General features: G+C 37.0%; 1 protein-coding gene across 1 annotated transcript in view; it reads left to right on the top strand.

Moving 5' to 3' along the window:
• The window catches only part of Gucy1a2 (guanylate cyclase 1 soluble subunit alpha 2), a 277,967-nt gene that overhangs the window by 238,108 nt on the left and 13,559 nt on the right, over positions 1-26,300 (top strand). The window lies entirely within an intron of this gene.

Below are 26,300 nucleotides of genomic sequence, written 5' to 3'. Positions count from 1 at the left end.
ATAACCTGACTTCCTTCTTTTGATCATCACTAAGTATCCACACATGTCGGTCCCACATTTCTGTGACTTTTCCTTGTGACTTTTACTAGAAAAACCCTGAACTTGTACCAAAGGGGAAAACAATGCCTGTTCCTGCATGTTTGTTTGATGTGACAGTAAGAATTAAGACAGGAATTAATCTCCTTGTTTTTCTACCAGACACTGATAATGATTAGAGAAATAATTAAAAATCTATAAACTTGAAAGCACAGCCTAACAAAAAGCATATAAAATGAGGATACAATCAAACATGAAAATGTTTGTGGTGCTTTTCAAAGTAGTCATGTGTGTATTAGGACAGTTACCTTTGGCAAGTCTGTTTGTTGTCTGTTTGCATAGATGGGTTAATAATTAAGAAATATTCCAACATATATATATGGTATTTCTCTCAGCCTTGAGATATCAGAAGGAGATATTCCTAAGCTCCTGTTCTGATGGAGCAATGCTGATTCATATTTATAGCATTATGGAGGAAATATTGAAAAATTTAAAGTTCAATCTACTGGACAATGAATATATAGCCACATAGAGCAATTCAAATAACTATCATTGAGTTTTATTGTTTAAAGATGAGATGGAGTTTAGAAAGTCATGAAGTGCCTAGTAATTTGCACTGTTTATCACAATGTGAGAATACTTCTATGGTGATGAATTTTATTATCTCTAAATTTGTACTAATTTTATTCTTTGCTTATAATTAACCATGCTTTATATAACACTCAAAAAAATAATTTACAAGAATGTAAACTTAGGAGTATGAAGCAAATAACGTATAGGACATGGAGAGATAGTGTCTAACAGTGGCTATAAAATGCTGTGGAGCTGTATGAACTGAATGTGACATGAGAATGAATGTAAAAACTAAATGTAAGCGTCAGCCATTGGAATCCCAGCTCTGAGGAGACAGAGGCAGAGAAATACTGGCAGCTCATTAGTCTAGACTAATCAGCAAGCACAAGGTCTAGTGGGAAACTCTCTCAAATACAAAGTGGAAAGCACCAGTGGAACAACAGCCAAGGTTGACCTCTGTCTTTGACATGCACATACACAGACATATCAAACAAACACACACAAAAGCACACACACAAATACACACACACATGGCACATACATGCACTAAATTATTTAGACAATCTTTTATTAAGTATCAAAGTAATAGTTCTTAACTAAACAGGAGGATAAAGACAAAGAAAAAGCAATCATTATCCATTCTGATATCAAAATATAATTTTTGGTGACGTGTATGTTTATTATTTGATTAAATGAAATAGTGGAAAAAATACAAACCTACAAAATACATCAATCTATTATGGGCCAAATAAATATATGGTTTTCCTTTTATTTATGTTTTCTTAATATTAATACCTAGAAAAATATTCATGGACTAACAGAGAAGTGGAATGGGTTGCACTGATGATGGTTGCATTCTAATGCTAATATTAGAATTTGTTCTAATATTAGCATTAGAATTTGTTCCTCTAGACTGGTTGCCCCAGAAATGAAAATCTCTACATGTTGATGCTATAGCACCCTGCCCCTAAGTTATTTCTGATTGGTAAATAAAGATGTTCACAGCTAATAGTTGGGTAGACGATACATAGGTGGTGTTTAGGTTTCCCAGGCTTGAAGTTGGAGAAGCATGAGAGAAAAAGAAGGGGGGAGGAAGGAGATGCCACCATGAGTTAGGGGAGGCATAAAAAAAAAACGTGGCCTTGTGAGCTGGCCAATTGGAATTAAGGGTAGTCAAGATGAAATATAGTAAGAAATAATTTTGGATTATCAATAGGAACGTAGATTCTAATTACATACAGGACAAATATATGCCCAGCTCTTGTTTAAGGCTTATTGTAAATATAAAGGGTGTGTGGGTATATTATCTGGGAAATAAAAGGCCAAGGCATGGTAGTAACTGTGGGTCAGGGTTAAATAATTCCTACAACAGGCAAGTGCCAAGACAAAACAAAATTGAGCCTTCATTAAACAAGCCTTCAGAAGATCAGCATACCCTAAAAATACACACACACACACACACACACACACACACACACACACACATATATATATATATATATATATGTATATATATACCTATTGAAAAGTCATCATTTGTAATTCTGTGTTGTTGCTTTTTTCCCATTGTTACTTTGTTTTGTGGCCCTTTCACCCTAAATTTTGCATAATTTTACATGTATATTTTGACAACTACCTGAAACATAAAAAAAAAAAAAAGTGGCATTTGGTGGACATCAGTAATTAGTACAAAGACAATACTGGCATTGCTGTTTGAATACCCCATAGACTCATGCTTGGCCATAGGAAGTGGTACTATTAGATAGTGTGGCCTTGTTGGAGTAGGCATGGCCTTGTTAGAGAAAGTCTGTTACAGTGGAGGTCCGCTTTGAGGTCATATATGTTCAAGGTATGCCAAGTATGGCACTCAGTCTTTGTGCTGCCTGTGGACCAAGGTGCAGAACTCTCTTGTCCAGTATCATGTCTGCTTGGATGCTGCCATGCTTCCCGCCATAGTGATAATGGACTAAACTCTGAAACTGTAATTAAATGTTTTTAGTTTAGGTTTGTTTTGTTGTTTTGTGTTTGTTGAGGGGTTGTCGTTGTCAGTATTTTTTGGTTTGTTTTGTTTTTTTGTGAGTTTTTTTTAAATGAATTTCTTTGGTCATGATGTCTCTTCACACCAAAGAAAACATAATGAAGACAAGTGTGTAGTTGTAGTGGAATCATTTCTTGTCATCAAATGAAAAATTGATTGTCTGAGAAAAGAAACACAAGTAATTGTTTACATATGCAAATAGTACCACCTTGTTCAGTTTTGTCTTTTTAGCTACATGCATCAGGAAGCAGTCAGCTAGAATAAGAATTAAATGGATGCAATGTCTTTGATTGTGACATTTTTTTTAAATCAGTGAAACCTATCAGGCTCATGGCAAATGCTTGGGTCTGAATAATGAAGATAAATTATCTCTCTTTCATCATTATCACTATTATACATGTCTCTCTAAGTGCCTATGAATTATAAGCACCCTGCTTTCCTTAAAAACATTGCATTTGTTTCTTCCAAAATAATTATGACGATGGCACATCCCACCTTCCTTCAGACTCTCTGTTTTTCAGATTATTTTTGCTTGGTTGTTGTTCATGGGTTACAAACTACATATGACTAATAAAAGATATTAAACTGCATCTGTGGCTTACACCTGAGCTCAGTACTATTTCCAACACAGAAAGGACACTCAAATTAGAGCAGCTGTGCTTTCGGCTCTGAGTCATTCAACTAGTCTCAAGTAACCAAGAAAGTAATATGGTGTGGTAAGATCCACAGGAGGCTGTGAGCAGATTGAGTCATCGTTCCATTTGATCATGGACGAGAGCCATGACATAGTCACCTTGAGCAGGCAGCCGATGTGGATAGTTGCATCAGCTTCCCATGTTTAAAAGCATTTCCATAAAGCCTGATGACGAGAAAGAACTTGCTGAAACAGTCTCCTTAAATACCTGGTCACAGTCCTGATCAATGGACAGTCAGAGGCAGCAAAATCCTCCAAGAACACACTTTTGTCTTTTCCCAGTCTTCTGATCAGCACAAGTTCCCTCACATCCACAAGTCTCCAGCTGTTGACAACAAGGGATTTGTCATTCTTTCAGGAAGTTCAAGCTTCATGAGAGTACAAAAAAGTTCCCTCTCTGTGAGTGTGTAAAAGAAACTATCTCCCTCCGAAAGTATACAAAACAAAACAAAAGAACCAAACAAACTCTCCCTACACTGATGTATAGGAAATTTCCTTCCTGTGTGAGAGTGTACAGTTAGTCCTCTTCTCGTGAGCATACATAGGAAGCCCTTTCCCATGACGATGTACAGAAAGTCCCCTCCCCATGAGGAATACTACTCTCTGATGGACTAGAAAGATAGTACTTCAGGTATATCTATGGGATCTTTGAGCTATGAAAAAACTCATTGTGACCACTTCAATGGAGAGGAAGGCAGGACTGATTTGACACCTTGGAGTATACTGGACTCTAAGAGCCCAGAAAATTCTAGCAAATATTCATTGATTGGATTGCACAAAAATAGAACACTTTTTTTAATCAGATATTTTATTTACATTTTAGATGTGATCGCCTTTCCCCATTCTCCCCCCCCACCCAGGAACCCCCATTCCATCCCCCCTTCTGCTTCTATGATGATGTGTCCCCACAACCAGCCCACTCCCACATCCCCACCCATGATTTCCCCCACACTAGAGCATTCAGCCTTCACTGAACCAAGGATCTCCTCTCCCACATATGTACAACAATGCCATCCTCCCCTATATATACAGCTGGAGTCATGGGTCCCTCCCTATGTGCTCCCAGGCTAGTGGTTTAGATCCTGGGAGCTATGGTTGGTTGGTATTGTTGCTCTCCCCATGGGGTTGCAAACCCTTTCAGCTCCTTCAGTCTTCTCTCTCACTCTTCCTTTGGGAACTCTATGATTAGTTCAATGGTTAGCTGTGAGCATCTGCCTCTGTGTATGTCAGGCTCTGGGAGACCTCTAAGGAGACAGCTATATGAGGCTCCTGTCAGCATGCACTTTCTGACATCCACATCAGCATCTACCTTTGGTGACTACACATGGGATGGACACTCAGGTGAAACAGTCTCCAGACAGCCTCTCCTTCAGTTTCTGTTCCATGCTTTGTCTCCATATTTGAGTATTTTGTCTCATGAGTATTTTGTTACTCCTTTTTTTCTGTATGTTTTTAATTGGATATTATATTTACATTTCAGATTTTATCCCCTTACCCCATTTCCCCCTCCACCCAGGAACCTCCTATCCCATCCCACCTCCTCATGCTTCTATGAGGATGTGCCCCACCTACCCCCCAATTCCCCCTCCCCACCCTCGAGTTCCCCCCCACTCAGTGTTCAGCCTTCATGGGACCAAGGATCTCCTCTCCCACCTATGCCCAACAAGCCCATCCTCCCCTACATGTACAGATGGAGTCGTGGGTTTCTCCCTATGTGCTCCCAGGCTGGTGGTTTAGACCTTGGGGAGCTCTGGTTGGTTGGTACTGTTGCTATCCTCATGGGGCCACAAACCCTTTCAGCTCCTTCAGTCTTCTCTCTAACTTCTCCATTGGGAAACCCCTGATCAGATCAGTGGTTAGCTGTGAGCATCTGCCTCTGAATGTGTCAGTCTCTGGCAGACCTCTAAGGAGACAGCTATATCAGGCTCTTGTCCACATGTACTTCCTGACATCCACATCAGTGTCTACCTTTGGTGACTGCACATGGGATGGATACCCAGGTGGAATGGTCTTCAGATGGCCCCTCCTTCAGTTTCTGTCCCACACTTTGTCTCCATATTTGCTCCCTAGAGTATTTTGTTACTCCTTCTAAGAAGGACCGAAGCACCCACACTTTGGTCTTCCTTCTTCATGAGCTTCATGTGATATCTCAGTTGTATCTTGCGTATTGCAAGCTTTTGGTCTAATATTTAATTATCAGTGAGTGCATATCATATGTGTTCTTTTGTGACTGGGTTATCTCACTCAGGATGATATTTTCTAGTTCCATTCATTTGCCTAAGAATTTCACAAATCATTGTTTTTAATAGCTGAGTAGTATTCCATTGTGGAAATGTACCACATTTTCTGCATCCATTCCTCTGTTGAAGGGCATCTGGGTTGTTTCCATATTCTGGCTATTATAAATAAGGCTGCTATGAACATAGTGGAGCATGTGTCCTTGTTATATGTTGGAGCATCTTCTGGGTATATGCCCAGGAGTGGTATAGCTGGGTTCTCAGGGTTAACTTTTATAGAGCAAAAGTGATAAGACAAAGTTGTGAGGGTCTGTGGCATCTCTAGTGGGCCCATGAGAAGGTGGGCTGCTAAGAAATTATGCCACACAACAGATCTAGCAACAGAATGAGGTTAAGAGGTTTATTGGGGGAGGCAGGAGTGTGAAAGGCTGTCTCAGAGTAGAGAGACATGAGGGAGAGATAGAAACAGACTGGCAGAGAGACAGAAGAGAAAGAGTAAGGCAGAGAATGAGGGAGAGAGAGACAGAGGGAGTGGGAGGGAAGTGGGAGGAGCTGAAGACAGAGAACAAGACAGATTAGAAAGGAGAGAAAGACAGAGAGACAGGGGAGGAGAGAGAGAGAGAGAACTAGGGTGACCAGGACATTTTATGCAGCATACCTGATAACCACCATACAGTGACTGATAGGTCCCTGGGGGCAAATGCCTGATTGCTGATACAAGGAAATGCATCAGAATGAAGAAATAAACTACCAAATGGGAGAAAATTTTCATCAACAAGAGATTAATATCTAGAGCCCATAAGGATTTCAAAAATTAACCTACACACACACACACACACACACACACACACACACACACACACAGACACACACACACACGCCGGCATGCATGAGCATACACAACCACCTGGAAATTACAAATATCTAGAAAGTAGAAGGAGGATTGTATGATGTGGGGCAGGGCTCTAAACAGAGGCAGGAACCACAAATCGTATGTTTTCAGGCACATAGAAAATAAGTATGTGGGGTGACATAACAGCAGAGAAGGAACCAGACCAGAAAAAGGCAGGACAAGGTAGGCTATTGCATGGATTAAAAAATGAACGATAAAATTATATATAAGGAAATATCAGGTCAAAACTAATTTTTGTAATTTAAAAATATATTTGCAAATAAAAACTGTTAATACCTCAAGAATGGTCACCTGTAAGAAGATGAAGAAGATGTGGGTGACTATAGCTCCAGACCAACAGGGAGTTGGGTAAGTTGATCTCTGAAAATAAGAAACCTCTGGAAAACCCACAAATTTCTTGTTTTTTTTTCGTGTGTGTGTGTGTGTGTGTGTGTGTGTGTGTGTGTAGACAACATGTGGCAAAGCAAGCTATATGTAAGCAAGCCCATAGGAAAAAATGTCATTACAAATTTTGCTTTAAAATATATCTCCTTTTGTAATTAAAAAGACATTCAAGAGACATAAAAGCAACACCGGGTTTAAATTGGTGATGCATTTTCTTTTTTGCATTTCTCTATTTTCTTTTTAATGATTTTTTTTTTTTTTTTAAAAATTGAGGTTAGAATATATTATTGCTCTTTTTCACGTCTCTCTTTCTAGATACACCTTCCCTGGTCTCGTTCAAATTCATGGCCGGTTTCATTAGGTGTTATTATATACATATCTATGTGTTATTCCTAAATATGTAAATGCAACTTGCTCAATCTATGTAATGTTACTTGTATAAATGTTTATGTTGCTGACCATTTGGTATTGGCTAGACAGTTGGTGTACTTTTCCCTGAGAAAGGTTATTTCTTCTTCTGTCAGCATTCTTTACCTGCCAGTACTTCTTTGTGAAGCACGGAGTTTCCTCCCCACATATGAGCCTGTCTGTGTTAGTGGTGCTGAAAATACTTGTTTCTTTTATAATTGGAAAACCTTATATTCTGTAAGGTAGGGTGTTTCTCAACCTATTGTGCATAAACTGCATACCCAAAGAATAGTTCAAGTAACACCTCAAAGTATATAAGATGTTTTTAGCACATTGCGGGAGCCAGGCTGACCCAGGGTACAGCTGGGAAATAAACATTGCAACTAATTTTGTGTCTTCTTTTATTACTCAATGGCCAAAGCAGCTCAGTGTAATGCGAGAATACTTAGGACTGCAAAGACTCCCAAGAAAACTCTTGCCCAGAAATTGGTGGGTCTGTGAATTTGTATGGGTCCTATTATCTGTTAGTGTTCTCTGGGGCAATTCTGTACTGGTTCATGTTCTTCACAGGTATTTATTTGGAAAGCGTTGAAAAATACTACTACTTACTGTCTTGGTTTTTTTTTTTTTCTTTTACACGTATTTTGTTGGAAGCAAGTTTATTCAAGTTTTGCAAAACTATAATTCAAAATAGACAAGTTGCCATGCTGTAAAAATAGTGAAACTGAAAAACAATGTATTTTTAACAAAATTATTTTTAAAATGGCACAACTCAGATTCTATTGTAAAAACTAATTGTGTGGTATCATAATTAGTGGCAAAAAATCACACCATTTTTAATCATTTCTTTTTTGACATTATAATATAACTATATCATTTTCCCCTTTCCTTTCATCCCTTCAACTCCTATGTACCCCTCTTTCCTCCTTTTTTCTCTTTCAAATTCAAGACCTCTTTTTCCTTAATTATTGTCACATGTGCATGTGTCTGTATGTCTGGATGTGTGTGTGTATTCCTAAGTACATAAATGCAAGCTGCTCAGTTCATATAATATTACTTATATTTATGTTCTCAGGGCTATCTATTTGGGATTGAAGAGAACCCTGACTGAGACAGGCCATTATAAAATTCATAGTATGGGAAACAATATTTGACATGACATTATCCATTTTTATGTCTGAAATTTCTTGATGCACTGTGCACTTCGTTAAACATGAACTTTGGTATGCAGTTCCATAATTAGTTAACTTTACAGTCCTTTTTTTTTTTTTAAACTTTCCATCACCTGGGTATCATCTTTATTTAGATCAGATACATTGTCAAGAAAATTACTTTAACATTTACTCTTACTCATTTGATTCAGTTTTGTCTTCTAATAGCACTGAAGAGGCCACTTTTTCAGTAACATTTTATTCATTACCAATATATGTAACGAAAATGGCAAGTTGAGCTGTACATGTAACATGCATGCTGTCATCCCCAATAATAACACATAATTGAATATTAGTAGTTCTACTTCGAAACTTTCCTCTGGTAACTTTTCCAAAAATCTGTTCTGGTGAGAAAATTAATTTTGTAGATATACCCCTTTTTTTGGTGATGTCATATCTGCACACTTGCCATGTGTTGCTTAATAAACTCACCATCAATGGTTTTGCACATGAAGGCCATCATAGAAAACTACAACTGATTGAAATGAGGGGTTGTGGAGTGCAGTCCACCTGATACATCTACAGTGCAGCCCCTTTACGCTATAAAGGCTTAGCGCTCATTGCAAAAAAAGGTGGTAGGAAGATTGTAATGTGCAGAGGAACAGAAAAGTTGTTCTGAGATTGTACCTACCAGAAATGTCAAAAGAGATATAACAATGAACAACAGCCATGGCTGCCTAAATAAAAGGGATACCCTAATGTGGAAGGGAAAACCTCAAGGGGCCTCAACCTTCAATAAAGAACAAGAGACAACTAAAATGCTGAGAGAAGGAGGAAAATAACCATCCCCAGAGAAGAACATATTGGTTACCCAATTTTGTACACATTTTATAGGCAAAAATAGAACTCAGTTTTATTTACCTAGCAGTTGTCTGTGGGAAAAAAAAGTGTTAGGATTTCACAGCCAAAAAGTACCTTAGTGGATGGAGCCAAGGAATGCCACAAAGTCACACATTTGCAACAGCCCTCACACAAGAGATTTATTTGGGAGGGGAGGGATATACACTGAGTGTGGAGGGAGGAGAAAGATAACAGGCTGTAAAAGCATAGACTTTACAGAAAGGTAGAATGTGTAGGGAGAATGTGTGACACAGACAGTGGGAACAGATCAGAATTAAAGGCCGGTGAGACCTAGTCTCTGACACCGAGTCACTGAAGGTGGACTGAGGAAGGAAGCCCCTCATTCTAGAAAGGGCGAGTCTCAGTTTTTCAAAATTCCTTCCTCTTATTTATTTTACGTGATGAGGAAATAAAAGGGAGTAGATAATGAGGCAGGATTCGGGGCACTATGGTCTTTAAACCTCTTTCTGCTGTCTGATGATGTCAACATCTGCACAATTTCAGAGCACAGTTAATCCTCACCCTTAGGGCATACTTCGTCGTCATAAGTCTCCAGCTCTGTAGCTAGAGGTTGGTAGTCCTATAACAATAATTGATTAATTGTTTGATTAGAGTATTTTTTTAAATTTGTCATTGGAGAAATGTAGAGAGGAAATAAAGCATGGTGTAATTAGCAAAAGCAGGAAAATACGAAGGAAATTGAACAGAAAGGGCAGTATTTACTTCCACATGGGGATCTCAAAGGCACAAAGGCTGGGGGCACTGACTTGTTCCTTATGTTTTTGGAGATCTATTTGAAGTTAGTGGATTTTGGGTTTTATTATACCCAACTGATAGAAGCAGTATTCCTCTTGGTGGGAAAGGTAAAGGCTACTTATTTTAGCTTTTAGAGGATCTAGTGGGTTTTCCAACAGTACCAACATGGTAAGTTTATTATTCCCTTTTGTTTCTAATGCAGTGTGTGACCAGTCTCCCAGGAGGAATAGTGGGTTTGTTATCAACAGGGTATGGTATTTCTGAGACAAAGGACTCTAGGTTATCTCATGCTTGGGCATTCCGTGGCCACGTTTAGTACTTCTCTTGGCCCTGTGCCCTCTTCTTTCCTCATGGAAAAGGGGAGAGGTTCACTATTTTAGCCCTGAGAACTTTCTCACTCAGAGTCTCTATGTTCCCACTGCAACTGTTTCCTCACACATGACACAAAAGACGATGGTAAAGATTTGGTCTCTTGCTCTCTCAGATCCTATCTTTTCTATTATTTCAGTAGACTTAAAAAATCATCTTAGAGTTATAAAACATAGCACCCTAAAGTAATCTCTATCCAGACCTTTGAAATCCAATAAAGGTTTGAGTTCAAAGACATCAGTTTTAAAAATTGACTTATAAAATGGTAATTCCTTTGGAGAACTTTATTGGAAATACGTTTGGCAGTCTGTAAACTACTTCATTGGGAAATAACTGTAACAGAAAGCTTTTCAGGGTTGCAACAGGATTGTCAGTCTCACATTGCAGCAGGCTGTGAAAATGTCAAGCTCCTGATTTCTATCTCATGCTTCTGCTCCCTTGTGAGCTACATTCCCAGAGGCCATTTTGTACCAGTTGAACTTATCAAGGAGAGTAATGATGTTTTAAATAAAGTTGATATTTTCTTTCAATGTGTTTCTTTTTGTAAGTGTATGTTGATCTTAGTTATTATTTACTTCGATTAAGAAGTGATCTAGGAAAGGGATTGGGAGGGATGATGGATCTAAACTGGCAAGGGAGTGATAAGAGAGGGTGGGAAGATGAGAGTAACCAACAGAACTATATACATGTGTGAAACTGTCAAAGAACAAAAGAAGGTGGATTTTATTTTCTACAGAAAAAAAAGGACTTCCGGACTGGAAAGATGGCTTAAAGGGTAAGGATACCTACTGACATGCCTAAAAACTTGATTTTAATTCCTTACTTTACATGCTAGAAAGAAATAATTGAGTACTGCATAGGTCCTTTGACCTCCACATGTGCACCATAACATGAATGCATGCATGCACACATATAAATAGATAAATAAATATGATGTAAAATGTTCATACAACATGATTTCTGCTTCCATGCCTTGTGGACAGAAATAAGTTACGTTTTTTCATTTCTTGATTGCTTTATGAGACAAATTTTCCTTTCCAAAGAGGAATGTGATATTTTTGTTTTATTTGTTTTCCTAAGTCCAATCCTGCCACACATTACATTGTTAGCAGTAGCATTTCTGTGATGTCTTCCTCCTAACAGTGCTCTATCATTGCCACTGCTGCTATCTAAATGTGTTGTCTATCTAAATGGAGAGACAATGGAAGGGCTTAGTGCTTAATTGTAGTCCCATAGAAAGTCACTAAACACTCCATTTCTTCAGAACAAACCAACTGAACATACGGACATGTCTTATAAACTAACCTTAATTACATGGCATGTAAAATCTGAATTAAACATAGGATCTATTAATTAAAGTGGGTTTTTTTGTTCCATTGAAACTCTTTTTCTTTACCACTTTATAATAGTTTGCTTTAGCTCTGGAATGTACAAAGTATACTTGAAATATTCATTTAATCTTCCTAGAAAAGTACCTTTTTGGAATTAAAAATGTATAACAAACTGAAGAAGACTACAAACAGAATAAAAAGCAGGGGAAATAAAAAGCTAGTTAAAGTCCAAAATAATCCTTGAATAAATTGATGTTCAGACCCAGGGTACAAGAGTAACTGAGGGGGGACTGACTGGACTGGCTAGAGAAAATGGATCAAAAAGGACTCAAAAACAAACAAACCCTGTGCTGTATCTTGAAGGTCATATGGAGGGGAACTTATTACAAATGTTGGGACCATTGAGCTGTTTTCCCTTCTCTTATCCTGGCATAATTGACTGGGACAACACTGGCAAGTAAAACGCCTTTCTTTCATTTGCAAACAGAGGTTTTGTTTGTTTTTCTTTGAAGTAGTCTTTTTCCCTACTGTTTTTCAAAATGTAAGCTGTCTGTTATCCTGATATGAAGTGGCTTCTAATTAAATTTTCCTGAACCCCAAAAGCAATTCTTTTTAGAGTTTTAGTCATGTTTTATAGTGTTGTGAAGAGATATAGTGACCACTGTAGATTATATATATATATATATATATATATATATATATATATATATCCACAAATTTAATTAGGGTTGGCTTATTTAGAGGTTTGGCTGAGTATCTTTCTGGTGGGAAGCATGGCCACATGGAGGTAGACATGGTGCTGTAGGAGGAGAGAGTGACAATGTGCCTGGCTTGATCATTTGAAACTCAAACCTCATCCCCAGAGATATACTTCTCCCAAGGCCACAGATACTGCAACAAGACCACATCTCCTATTAGTGCCAATCCCTAGGGTACTACAGAAGCCATTTTTATTCAAGCAACCTCACCACAGTTATTGTGTTTCATAGCAAAGACACAAGTCCCTTTGACAAAAGTAAAAATCTATTAAATATCTCTCTGTTTCTTGGTGGAATTGCTCATTTCGGAGTCATACAATCAGCCCACAGATATATAAATAAAACTGAGTCATTCAGTTTTCACACAAAGAGGCTGGAAACACTGCAAAGACTGGAAAAGACTTCTGAAGTGGAGAAGGATAGATTGGTTTATTTTTTTATGGACAAAAAAAGAAAAATCACAGTTTCTTCTTCCAACTCCAACACTTCCTAGGAATGGGGGGAGCCACGTTTCTACCTAGGTTTTAAGAAAATAACTTTTTTTTTTAAATAAACACATAAGTTTGTGGCAGAATGGGATTTTTCTTAGTTACTAAGTGCGTCTCGATCACTCTAAACACTAACCTATTTTGTGCCACCAAAACCTAGAACACATCAGTATCTATTAGTGTTACAAGGATTCTACCAGAGAACCATTGACACACAGTTTATAGCCAATTAAAAGTCTTTAGTCTAATTGGCTATGACCACACCCAGGTATTTGGGTTCTAAGTGTTTCAGCAAGTGTCCAAGTGTCCATTGTGTGCGGTTTTTGAAGGTAGAAACCACATCCAGGTATTTTGCTCCATAGCTGCAGGCAAATACTAGCGAGTTCCTCATAAGCAAGTAATTTAACAGAAGTTAAATACATATTAGAAATATGTTTTCTTATTTCCAAAGATCAACTTAAGCAAGAAATCCATGACAGGTGTGCCCAGTCATTTTTGAGTTTTAGATAATTCCAGATGTAACCAAATTGACAGCTAAGAATAGCCAACACAGGTCTAATGCTTGGCAACTTGACACATAATTATATCACCTTATGCCATGATTAATTTCCGATTGAAAAAAATAACATTATAATTACTCTAAATATAGTATAACTATGCAAGATACAACTGCAAATATACTGTATATTTAACCAGGTCATAATTATGTCTAACATGATATGACTACCTCTGGTACAACCAGAGTACATTATTTTAGTATTATTTAACATTATTTTAGGCATTCTTTTAGTATCTTGAACTTAAGTATGATAAGCACTGATATTGTTTTAATTGATGTTACATCACATGATAAAGAAATTGAGGAAAGAACATAAATACCTGTCCAAGCACATTCTTAACACAACAGATACCCTCAAGTCACTTATAATCCTTCCTTCTGCAATGGTCACATGGTCTTAGCTGATATTTATAACTATCTTCCTCTACTATGCATTCTGTATTTCTTCCATCCTCAGCAAGCACCTCAGCAGATCTTAGCTCATTCCCTGGAGGAGTGATTCATACTTTCTCTGTGTCCTTTGTTCCCCTGCTTGGATTAGGTTGTTCTACTTTTCCATTGACTTTTGCTAGTGGGTCACTAGGAGTGATAGTGAGTGGAACTGTTTCCTTTCCTACCTCTTAGTTCCTGGATCCAGGGATCCTGTCTATAGGATAAACTATACCTACTGGATGCTGATTCAAATCATATACGACCTTCTTGAGAATTCTGCAGCACTCAACTAAGGTGCAGCCACCTATTTGCCACTCTGATTGTGTCTTCAAAAAGCATTCTGTCCTTCTCTCAGGCAAGCTGCTTCAGGATATCTATGGGTCCACTGCCTCAGTTCTTTAACTGTGAAGTTAGTTCCTACATTAGAACCAATACTGTGTGAAATAATTAACTGTGGATAGGGCATTCTGTAAGTGTATGTATGATGGCTTTGGCAGAAGCATTACATGCAGGAAAGGCAAATCCAAAACCAGAATGAATATTCTCAGTAAGGACAAAGCATGTTGGCATTAAAACAGTAGAAACCATAGGTTTTTAGACAGCTTCTTCATGCAGTTTGTTTGTATCCACAGGACCTGTTCAGACACTATCAACACTATCAAAAATCTACTGATAGTATCTTATTTTATACTAAAGGTTTCATGAGAGCTGTACTGACCTAACAATAAGTACAATTTTGAATTCTGAATAATTATATAAGGCTCTTGCCAAGCTGTTCTTTTTCTTTTGGGAGCTGTTAAATGCTATGTTCTAGCCATATTTGAGAGAATTTAAATATAAAGTTATAAGAGATCTAGGGTGAAGGTTTTTGTTTGTTTGTTATTTTGCCAATTGCAAGAATTCAGCAAGTCAAATTTGGGTTGGATATAATGCATATATTCAAGATATCTTGTTTAAAGTGCTTGTCAGTTTTAATTTACAAACATTGATGAGTGATTCAAAGGTGAATGAATATGGGATGTCTAGAGTGGCAAAAATATAATACCATTTATATTTAGATGAAAAGGGAAAGATATTTTTGGCTAGGAGAGGACTCATTTCATTCACTCTTCTGATCATAAATTCATTTATTCATCCAATAAACATATTAAGAATGTTCGAAAAATGTGAAATCCATTGGTAAATGTAGGCACACAAAATGACTTAGAACTTAAAAGTAATGTTGCTGGGATTCTTTTTTCTTTAAAAAATGTAAAACCCATTGCTAGATGTAGGTACACAAAAACAGTGTAAAACTTAAAAGTAATGTTGAGGGGAGTCTTAAAAAATGTAAAATCCATTGCTACACGTACACACACAAAATGATTTAGAACTTAAATGTAATGTTGATGGGATTCTTTTTAAAAGCTGGCAGATGCTGTGGGTGCAACACAAGTACCTATACTCTGTGTCTGAGGACATCTTGAAGCACACTGTTGGGCCCTTGAGACTTATGGATTGCTTAGTGCTTTATTTTTAGTTTTCTTAATGGTTTGAATTTTCCACCCAAACCAGTGAATTTTTTTACGGCTACATTTTTTTTTTTTTTTCAAAATACATTCTCACAAGCATTGAGTCAAATCTCTCAGACATGTCTCCTGCTGAGGGATTTACTGCTCATACAAAAGAATCACCCTGCTTGGTAAAATGATCACAAGCACCATTTAATGCCCAAGTGGAGGAAACGTGGTCAAAATCATTAATGGAACTGAGAATTAAAGTGTGTGTGCCAAAGGCACTGGGTAGCTGTTGCTTTAGTTAGGTGCTTGTTTGGTTGACTGATTGACTTCTCTTTTTAAATTAAAAATTTTAATTCTGACCTGCAATATTTTCCACACCACAGTCCTCCAAGTTCACTGTTATTGTTTCAACCTGATGCTGGAACACATTTTTCATGATAACACTTTGTAAGTGGGCATAGGCACATGATACACTCTTGTAATCCCAATATTTGGGAGGTGGATACAGGAAGATCACAAGGGAGAAGCCATTCTTGGCTACATAGCAAGTTCAGGCTACACTGGACTCTGCCTCAAAAACAAAAAGTTGATGCTGTAAATTTGTTCTCTACATTAAAGGAAGACACAAGATTCACATTTTTTTTATCTTAACAGTGATCTTTAGAAAATTTAGTGATTTTTTTATTTTTATAAAAGATAAAGTTAGTATAAAGAATCTACAAGTATCTGACACCCAGTTTCATCTGAAATAGCAGTGTGGTAAAATTGTTATAATTAATGAGCCAATATTAATATATCCTTTCTGAAAAATATAATTTATTCAAATTTTCTTAATTTTTATTCTTTCTGTGTTCTACAATTTTTTCTTTCATTAGATCCCTTCTTATTTGTCCAAGGCTTGCAGGCTTGGACTAAATTCAGTTTGATATTTCAGTTTGTATACTGTCATACCTTTCTGGCATTGTGCAAAAATAAAAATCTTAAAACAAATCAACTATTCAGAAAACACTTCCCCCTGCCTTGTTACTTTAATTTTCTTATGCATTTATTTAAGCAGCTCTCTGGAAGCACATTACAAAATTATCCTTAGGCATTTTTTACTTTAATAATAAAAAAAATGGATCAAGGGAATAGAATTTCTGGGGTGTTTTCATAGAAATGTACATTCAATATAAACCAGAGGAATTATGTTTCTATTTTCTTTCTTTTTATGTCTCTAATTCCTCTCAGCTTTGTGTCCTTTAGCAAGAATTTACCTTTTGTGTTTCAGTTCCTTGATCTCTAGAATTTGATGCACAAGACAGACCTTCTTACCCACAGACTGACAGGAAGTACATAATATCTCAACAGTATTTTAGGGTTAAGAGTTGGCTGTTTGCTTTAATTAGACTTCTCGGTCTATAAATTATTATTTTATCATTATGCTTAATCCTCTTTCTACTTTACAGTTCTTCAGGTTAGCTATTGTTTCTTTTTTTAAAATTTATAATGGTTTTATTCAAAATTATACTGAATATTAATCCAATTGTATTTTAAGAGAAGCAAACTTATACATTAACATAATCTATACATATGCAGATACGCTCAAAACTACATATAATTTTTCAGTACTAAAAATTGACTCCAGGGAGTCCCACATGCCAGGGCAAGCACTTTATCACCCAAATTGTGCAATTTTAGCAATAACAAATATTTTTTTATAATTAAACAATTAAAGTTTAACCTCTTTTCTTACAGAGACATGTGTTGGGTTGTGTGTACATACATATGCAAACCTTGATATTTAGCTCGGTATACAACAAATTAAAACAGACTCATGTGAGAGTATGGATGATATTCTGGTCATGGGAATTTTGTTCTCATCATAAAAAATGTGTAAGACTTGATATGTTGGAAGTAAAATGTACAAAGGAAAGCACTGATGAGCATTGTAGGCGACACTGTACTTTGATGCTCCAATAGATTCTGTGCCTTGCTTGGTTTAATGTTACACAGATGCGCACAAAGCACACAGTTCACATATACAGGAATATATTCCAAATAATGAAATGGCAAGATTAAATTATAGACTAAAACATTGTCTAAAACCTTTTTTATTGGATATTTTATTTATTTATATTTCAGATGTCATCCCCTTTCCCCATTCTCTCCCACCCCCCAGACACTCCCTATCCCATTCCTCCTCTTCCTTTTTGCTTTTATACCATTTTAATTACATGCAAGTATTAAGGTCAGTTCTAGGCTGAGGAACTAGCAATCCAATAGATGCAAATATTTAAGGAACAAGCAAGACAATTTGGAGATGAGATGCATTTTAAATGATAAGCTGCTAACATGCATGGTTCAACCTGCCTGCAATTACAGGCACTGGGAACTTGAATGTAAGGAGAATGTTTTTTTTTTTTCCCCAAAATTGTGATATGCTTAAATATCTAAGGTGAGGTCAGACTCTAGCAGTTCTAGCCTGGCGTCATATCAAAATTGGCCTGAACCTACTTTCAGTTTTGTCTTTTTCTTGGCCAACTCTAATGGCAGATAATACCCTCCACACAAAACTACTAAGCAGTACATCGCCAACAATATGTTGTGGTAACAACAGGGATGAGAGTAATTTAATTCTTCAGTCAAATACTTTCTGTAAAGTGAAACTGTCAGGGAGTTGAACTGTGGAATGCTCAGAGTGAATGCAGAAAGATACTTTTCCCTAGAAGCTACTGTCAGAGCATAATAATCGAGAGTGTGTCATATGCCACTGGCAAGACTGAAGGCTACATCCCCACATACCAGAAAAACCGCCATATATACGTGGAGATTGTTTCGTTTTTCTTCCTTGTACATGGAGAAAACACACAGAAGTCATGGAGATGACTTCAGATGACCTGTGAATGTATACTATGCTGACAGACCTAAAGATTTTAAAGCTGGGCTTAAAAACATTACCTGACTATTTCTTGTCGGGGAAATATTATTAATTAGGGAATAAGATGCAAATCTGAAAAAGAACTTTATTCACCTTACTTTATTGGTGAAAAAAATATTTTATACTAAAACTAATGTGTAAAATTTCAGTTAAGAAAGTCCTCTCTCATCCATTACCATGAACAATAGCTTAAATACCCTTTCTATTAAAATACTGATTTTCAAAAGTGTAAAATACCATCTTGTTTTTTTTTTTATTATTATTCGTTAGTTGTACAGGGATTGAAGCTAAGGCCTACATACAGCACTATCCAGTGTACCCAACCTCTCTCTCTTTGTACTTTTCTTTCTTACTCTATCTCAATATTTTCTTCTCTCCCTGCTGAATATGGCTGAACCCTCTTCTTTACCCACCAAAGTTGCTTCTTTTTTCTGGATGAGCTCTAAGAAACTTTTCTCCATGGGGCTTTCTTCTTCCCCAGACCAGGTTAACAAAAACTCTTGTTTCTGCATCTTTTTCCTTTTAATGCTTTATCGTTTAGCATTTTTTCCTATTTTCTATTAGCAATTTTATCACTTTTTTTGAGATAAGATTTCAGTATACATCCCAGGCTAGCCTGCAGCTTGGGATCTTCTGCTTCTGCATGCCAAGGTTTCAGGGATGTGCCACCTCACCTGTATTTTATTTATTCTGATATCTTTCCTGTCAGCTAAAATTCCAGAACAACAAAATCTTCTTTTTCTTCCTTTCCTGGCCTGAGCACTCAGCATGGAGTTTATGATTAAGGCTGGATTATACTGAGCATCATCTGTGGGGATGTTGAAAGCCAGTAGTCAAGAGAAGCATGAACCATGAGAAAGATTCATTAGGAGGCTTATGAGGTGGGATTTGAAAATGACTGATTATTTTTCTCATTTTTCATTGGGAAAATGTTAATATACAAGACAAATGAAAACTTTGAATTTTGTTGTTGTTGTGTTGATTAACTTAATCCGATGAGTGTTTTAGACTTGCTGAGATTTCTTGGGAAGTCTCAGCCAGTGCTATCATTTCAACTTGCATGCTCTTTATAGTGTACTGAACCCAAGCCAGATGACCTTGGTTCCAGAGTTGTTCCCAACTCTAATTTGTCCTTTTCTGGACTTTTTTAAAACAAGAATACTAGATTAATGAACTTATAGTGTCCTCTCAACCCATCATTCCTTCCTTACTATATTTAAGAGGTGCCTAGTTCAACTATACAAGCCTTTCATTTAGAATATGTGAGGATTGTTTTCCCAAAATGTAGTTGTTTATAAATAATAGTATTATGCGAATAATTAAATGTCATAGATTAAATTATCATAGATTTCTGAGTAGTTGCTCTCATGACCTCAGTTGTAAATCCTAGATTAGTGGATTTTTAAATAAACCTTGAGGGAAGACATTATTTTTAATGAACATTTTCTTAAAATTTATGTCTAACATGTTTCATTAAATCTTTGGTTTGGTATCTGTTCCCCAACAGGACTGCTCTCTCTGTCCTCAGTGAAAGAGAATATGCTTACACTGGCAGAGACTTGATGAGCCAGGGTGGGGGGACCCCCAGGGGGACAACGCTCTCAGAGGAGAAGAGAAGAGGGGATAAGAGAAGGGTCTCTGTGAGGTGGGGACCAGGAGGGGGCAGGGTTTGATGTAAATAAAGTAATTAAAAATAAACTATCTCTAGGTTTGTTTCTGCTCTTGCAGGAGTGTTTAGACTGACTTAACACTCGTGTTCTAGATGACTCTCAAAGGAACAGGAGGCCTTTGTTTTCAAGTGTCTAGTACTGTTAGGTAATGCTATAGTAGCATCTCCCTATCCCAGGTATAATAAATGTAAGTATTTCCAGATATTGCCAAATGTCCATGTCCATAGTAATGGCCTCAGTTGATAGCTACTGGTTTCATACAAAGGGACCTCCCTTACCTAGGAGTGTTGGCTGACAGAATGTGAATGTTATCACATACTTAGCTCACTCTTAGAAAGATAAAATCTGCCAAAATGGATCCAATTTCACGTTAATTTTTTAAATTAATCCTTTCACTTTTTTTTTTCCTGGTAAATGTGCCTTTCATATATAGCACACAATTCCTGGAAAATCTCAACTGCAAGTCCCCAAAAGACAAGCAAACGGAATTAGAGTATGATGAGTCAGGTTCTAAGTTCCCAGTGATGTCTTAGAACTTCCAAATACTTCCCAGACAGAATAATTCTATGAATCCTTTTCCGTTATAGGGCTAAGGCAGGTCTGTGAAATATGTATCCTGAATATGGTGTATGGTTGTGTGTATTGTTTGGGGTATATCTACTAATAGACATATTTAATGCTTTAGTCTTCTAAGCATTTATTGTTAAATGGCAATTCTCTCCTCTTCCCTACCTCCAAGAATGGATCTTGTTTATTTATTCTCATTTTTTGGTTATAATTATTTTCCTGAAAACTTCTCATCTCCCTATCTATCTATCTATCTATCTATCTATCTATCTATCTATCTATCTATGTGTGTGTCTGTGTGTAGCCCTGACTAAACTAGAACTACTCTATCATCCAGGCTAGCCTTGAACTCAGAGACCCATTTGCCTCTGCCTCCCATGTCCTGAGCTTGAAGACATGTTCTACTGTCATCAGGCAGCAGAGAGGACCTTAGATGAAATGCCCAGCAGTGGGGAGAGGAGTCTATCTCCAGTAGAAAGATAGGACATCAAGTAGAGGGATGTGCTTGCCATTTCAGTCAAAAACCCTGACCCAGAATTGTTCCTGTTTAAAAGAACTTCAGGGACAAAAATAGAGAAGAAACTGAGGGAAAGGAGGTCCAACGACCAGCCCAACTTGGGTTCTATCTCAAGGGGAGGCTCCATGGCCTGACACTATTACTGATGCTATGATGTACTTACAGACAGGAGCTTAGCATGGCTGTCCTCTGAGAAGCCCAACAAGCATCTGACTGAGACAGAAGTAGATACTTACACCCAACCATTGGCCTGAAGTCAGGACCCCTGTGGTTGAATTAGGGAAAGACTAGAAGACAGTTGCCTTAACAAACCTGAACCCCCGAGATCTCTCAGACACTGAGCCAACCATCAGGCAGCATACACTAGCTGGTCTGAGGTCCCCAACACATATACAGCAGAGAACTGCCTTGTCTGAACTCAATGAGAGAAGATGCACCTAACTGTTGAGAGACTTGAGGCACCACGGAATGGAAAGACCTGGCAGAGTGTATGGGGGGAGGTAGTGTGGAGGGAGACATCTTGGAAAAGGGGGAGAGGAAGAATGGAATGAGGAACTGTCAGAGAGCAGAATGGGAAGGGGATAATGACTAGACTGTAAAAAAGATTAAAGATAATAAAAAAAGAAGAAAGAAAGAAGGAACGAAGGAGAAAACGGTAAGTTAACAGAAAGTAAGGGGAAACAGATTTTCCCTGTCCTCTGGACCCAATTAACAACAGACAAAAACAGCTTGTGGTACCTGGGGCTGAGCACAGATCTGACTTTATGGGCCTTAGACCAGGCTATTTACCTGAAAGCCTCTTTTTTTTTGTCTGTGCCCTTTTCATTATAACTATGGGCTACCAAGTATAGCATGCTGCAAATTCTACAATCACCCTGTGTCAGCTTTCCAGATACTATGATTATATCCATGAGTTACAAAACTGGATCATACCTTTATTTCTAGAAGAATGCTCTTCTATATATTTCTTGTATTAAATAAAGACTGATCAGTTGTAACCCCAATAAAGCAATGTTTCAATTTAAAAAAAAAAGAAGAAGAAAGAAAAGAAGCTAGGGTATAACCACATAGTCTCTGCTGAAGTTGTGGCAGGTGATGTGTTTTGTCCAACTGCTGTTATATAATGATGAAGCTGTGAATCTGTGAATACTAGATTTATTCCTTCCCTTCTCTACTTAAAACAATCACAATGTAATCATTGGCTCAAATTTATCTCAGTCTCTAAGGACTTTGTGTCACTTTAAGAATTATGCCTTATACAATGTAACAATTTTTAAAAAGCCATTTAGAAAGTAAGAAAGAAAAAGGAGGAGAGAGTGGAAGGAAGAGAAGGACACTAGATTTGTTGCTGTGTTTAGAAAAGATAGTCTACATTTACTTTGTCTGTAGGGACATTTGCCATGCATATTTTCCCCTCTAAGTATACACACACACACACACACACACACACACACACACACACACACACACTGCTTTCTTTATACTCTACCAACATTCTCACAGGGATAAGGGGAAGTTTTGACATTTCTCTGACCCTGACCTTGAGAAATCTTTGCCATTCCAATGGGTCTGAAGCATGGTGGTCCTTGACATAGCTATGTTGATATTAACAAAGCCTATTTACTCAGGATTTCATCCACTGTCCATACCATGTGAACTTTTAAAGTTCATAAATTCCGTGTATAGGGGAGACCCCTTAGAAGCCTTAGAAGACCCCTTGGTCATGGGGGACAAATAGGGCTTCATAAAACAATATCCAAGTCATTCCTACAAAATTTAAAAAGCAAGACTAGAAAGGAACATAGTCTAAGCCATTTAATTGCATTCCAGAACAAAGCTCAAGAATATTTGTGAGAATTCAGCAGACAACAAGGTCACTTCATGATATCTGGCACCTAATAAAGTACATCCAGGCATAGAGGAAGCTGAAGGATGACTCACCAAGAGATAAACCAATCCGTCAACAGTGACAGATGTAGAACTGAAGTCAATGCTGGCTGCTGGAGCATGCAAAGGCATTTAAAGTACATTAGAAATGCTTAAAAGTTAAGTTGGCATCTGAAAAAAAAGAGAAAATCTGCCACACTTAACTTAGAAAAAAAAAATACATATCTGGCCTTAAGAGCAGATCACACTAGGAATGTTCAAATTTTTCAAAAGGAAAAATAATCCAATGTGAAGACATAGCAGTAGAAATCCAAAGTAAACAAAGAGAATGTCCTCTTAAATGAGGTCACTAGAGATCTTTGTAAAAACTTCAAGCATCTAAACATATATGATAGAGTCTCTAAAAAAGGAAAAAAAAATGTGCGGAAAATGTTATTTTATTGAAATTATATACTGGTATATAGAAGTGCACAGGGAAACCAAAGTTTAAAAAAATTTAAAAGTCATGCCACAGGAAATCATAACTAAATTACATAGAGTGGTCTAAGGAAAATACCTAAAAGCAGTCAGAAGAAAACGTATATTATGTAACATGTATGTTATGTTCAAAATAGTTAACTTACATACAATAGCTGGTTTGCTTTCTTTCGGAAACAATGTAAGGGCCAGCAAGTGGGCTCAGCTGGTAAAGGTGCTTGCTGCTAAGCCTGATGACCTCTGTTCAGTCCCTGGGATTCACACAGTAGAATGAGAGGACTGATTCCAGCAGGTTGTCTTCTGACCTCTATATGAATGGACCTCTGCCCTGTACTTAAAGCAATATTAAATGTAGGAGGCAAAAGAAAAAGAAAACAATGCACGAAGAGGAACTAGGTACAAGCACCCTTAAAGTGCAGAAGAGAAAAGGTCTTTTAACCTAAATTTCTTCCTTTCTTCTTACTCCTCCCTTCCTCCTTCCCTTCTTTATTTCCTTCTCTTCTTCCTCTGTTCCACCTTTGTTCAATGTTAGAAATGAAACTCTGGCCTTGTGCTTGCTATGTTGTCACTCTACCACTGAGCTGCATCTCCAGGCCTTAATCAACAGAACTCTACAGCCATAGAAAATAACCTTCTGTTGAAAAGCCAAACTATTGACACGTTTTAAAATATAAAATCTGAACCAATACATTATCAGGGTCTTGAGGCATAAAAAAATGCCAAAGATACCCTCAAGAAAGGTATGTAAGTTAAAAAAAAAAAAAAGCAAATGGCACTTGGTGGCAATCTGGACCAACAGAAAGAAATAAAAATCCCCCTAAATGGTAACTATGTGGAAATTCTTTATAAAGCTGCAAAGTATTGTTGATATTATCTCTCTATATCCTGAGTTGGACTTTGAGGATGCTCCTAATTGTGCCAAAACTGGAGAGGATGCACAAAACAATGACATGCTCTCAAGTGAAGAAGAGCAACATACAGAATTATATTATATATATCCATATTATATACCACTCACTTGGGAAGGGATGTAGACAGACAATTAAAGACAATATTTATTTTGTATTTATTTATTCATTTATTTGGAGAGAATTCCCATAGAGAATGTCTGCAAGTTAGAGGATAATTTTCAGGAGTTGGTTTCCTCCTACCTAGAGACAAAATTAATCCAAAGGATTCTACCAGAAAGACAGTATTTTCTTCACTATTCTTCTTGCTACATATACATGCATAGGACCTTTCCTGAGTAGCTTATTTCATTTATTTACTTCTTTATTAAATGACACCCACCAATTTGATATATGTATGTGAAACTTCAAATCTGACAGGACAAATACTCTTTAACTCTTTAACTTTTTCTCTAAAGTATCTTGATATATCCTACCATATTGGATTTTTCAAATAGTGTTAATACCTGTGTTTGTTTTATTTTGTTGTTTGTTTGTTTGTCTGGAGTTGTAATTGGTGGTGGTCGTGTTTTGTTGTTGTTTGTGGTGGTGTTTTGTTTTGTTTGTTTATTTTTATGTATACGGAGTTAAGGAAACTACAACTGGAACAGATTTATTTCAGTCTGTCTCATTATGAGTTGATCCATGCAGAAATCTTCTGTTCCATAAAGGTATTCTCTCTTCTGCCTGTCTTCTACCTTCTGTTTTGTCTCCTAACTTCAGTTTGGTTCTGTACTATATCGATAAAACTTCATTACTCTTTTCATATTTCACTGTGTAGCAAACCTTCTATTTTGAAGTTTCTTAGAATCTCGAAACACAGCAATCTTTCTCAGGTTCTGTGGCTAATTTACTCATCACTGGAATCAAATCCTTTTCCCACTCAACGGTTGAATTATTGGTATTGTCATATATAAATATGTTAAAGACTTAGGTGATTCATTCCACATTCATGACTCATGATATTCTCTTTTGCTTTGGGAATGATTCTGTATGTTGCCCAGCATACATTGTATATTCAGCAGTAGAGAAAATACGTGTAAACCCTGATATTGCAGTAAAACCCAACATTTAAAACAAATAGACATAAACATTTAATTTACAAGTATAATTAATGCCATGAGAGAGAACAATAGGCCTTTATAAGAAAATAATTTGATGCAGAATGAAAAGAATAATATATTTTTACTTATCATATATTAAGTACAAATGCAACAGGATTCACCCTTAAACAGATATATTTACACAAGTTACCTATAAACCCTGGCCTAGAGAGAGGGTCTAGGAGTTAAAAGAGAATACAACTGTGGAAGCATGAGACCAGAGTTCAGTTCCTGCACTCATATCAGGAAGCTCAAACTACCTCTAACTCCAGCTCCAGGGACTCAACATATTCTCTGTTCTTTCTGGGTCCCTACATTCATGTAAATGTACACCTCTACACACACATACAAAGACACACTGACACAGATGCACACACAGATACACAATATTAAATGTAAAAATTTTTTAAAGACTATATATTTCATTCTTATAATTAATCTATTATTTATTCTAAAATGTCCATATTCTTTGAACACTGTAACAAGGCAGATATTAGACTCAGAACGATGGCCTAAACTCAGTTTTGGTTTTTGTGGTTATTTTTATGGTAGGACAGAAGAGATGATTCAACACTTAAGACCACTGGTTTGATTTCCCGCACCCTGCCTCACAACTGCCTTTAACTTAAGCTTCAAAAAGATCTGGCCTCTGAGAGCTAGGCACACATGTGGTTCACATATAGGCA

The sequence above is a fragment of the Arvicanthis niloticus genome, chromosome 27, assembly GCF_011762505.2.
Source record: "Arvicanthis niloticus isolate mArvNil1 chromosome 27, mArvNil1.pat.X, whole genome shotgun sequence".
Taxonomy (NCBI): Eukaryota; Metazoa; Chordata; class Mammalia; order Rodentia; family Muridae; genus Arvicanthis; species Arvicanthis niloticus.
The sequence above is the reverse complement of the archived record's forward strand: the minus strand, read 5'-3'. Positions and strand labels throughout refer to the sequence as shown.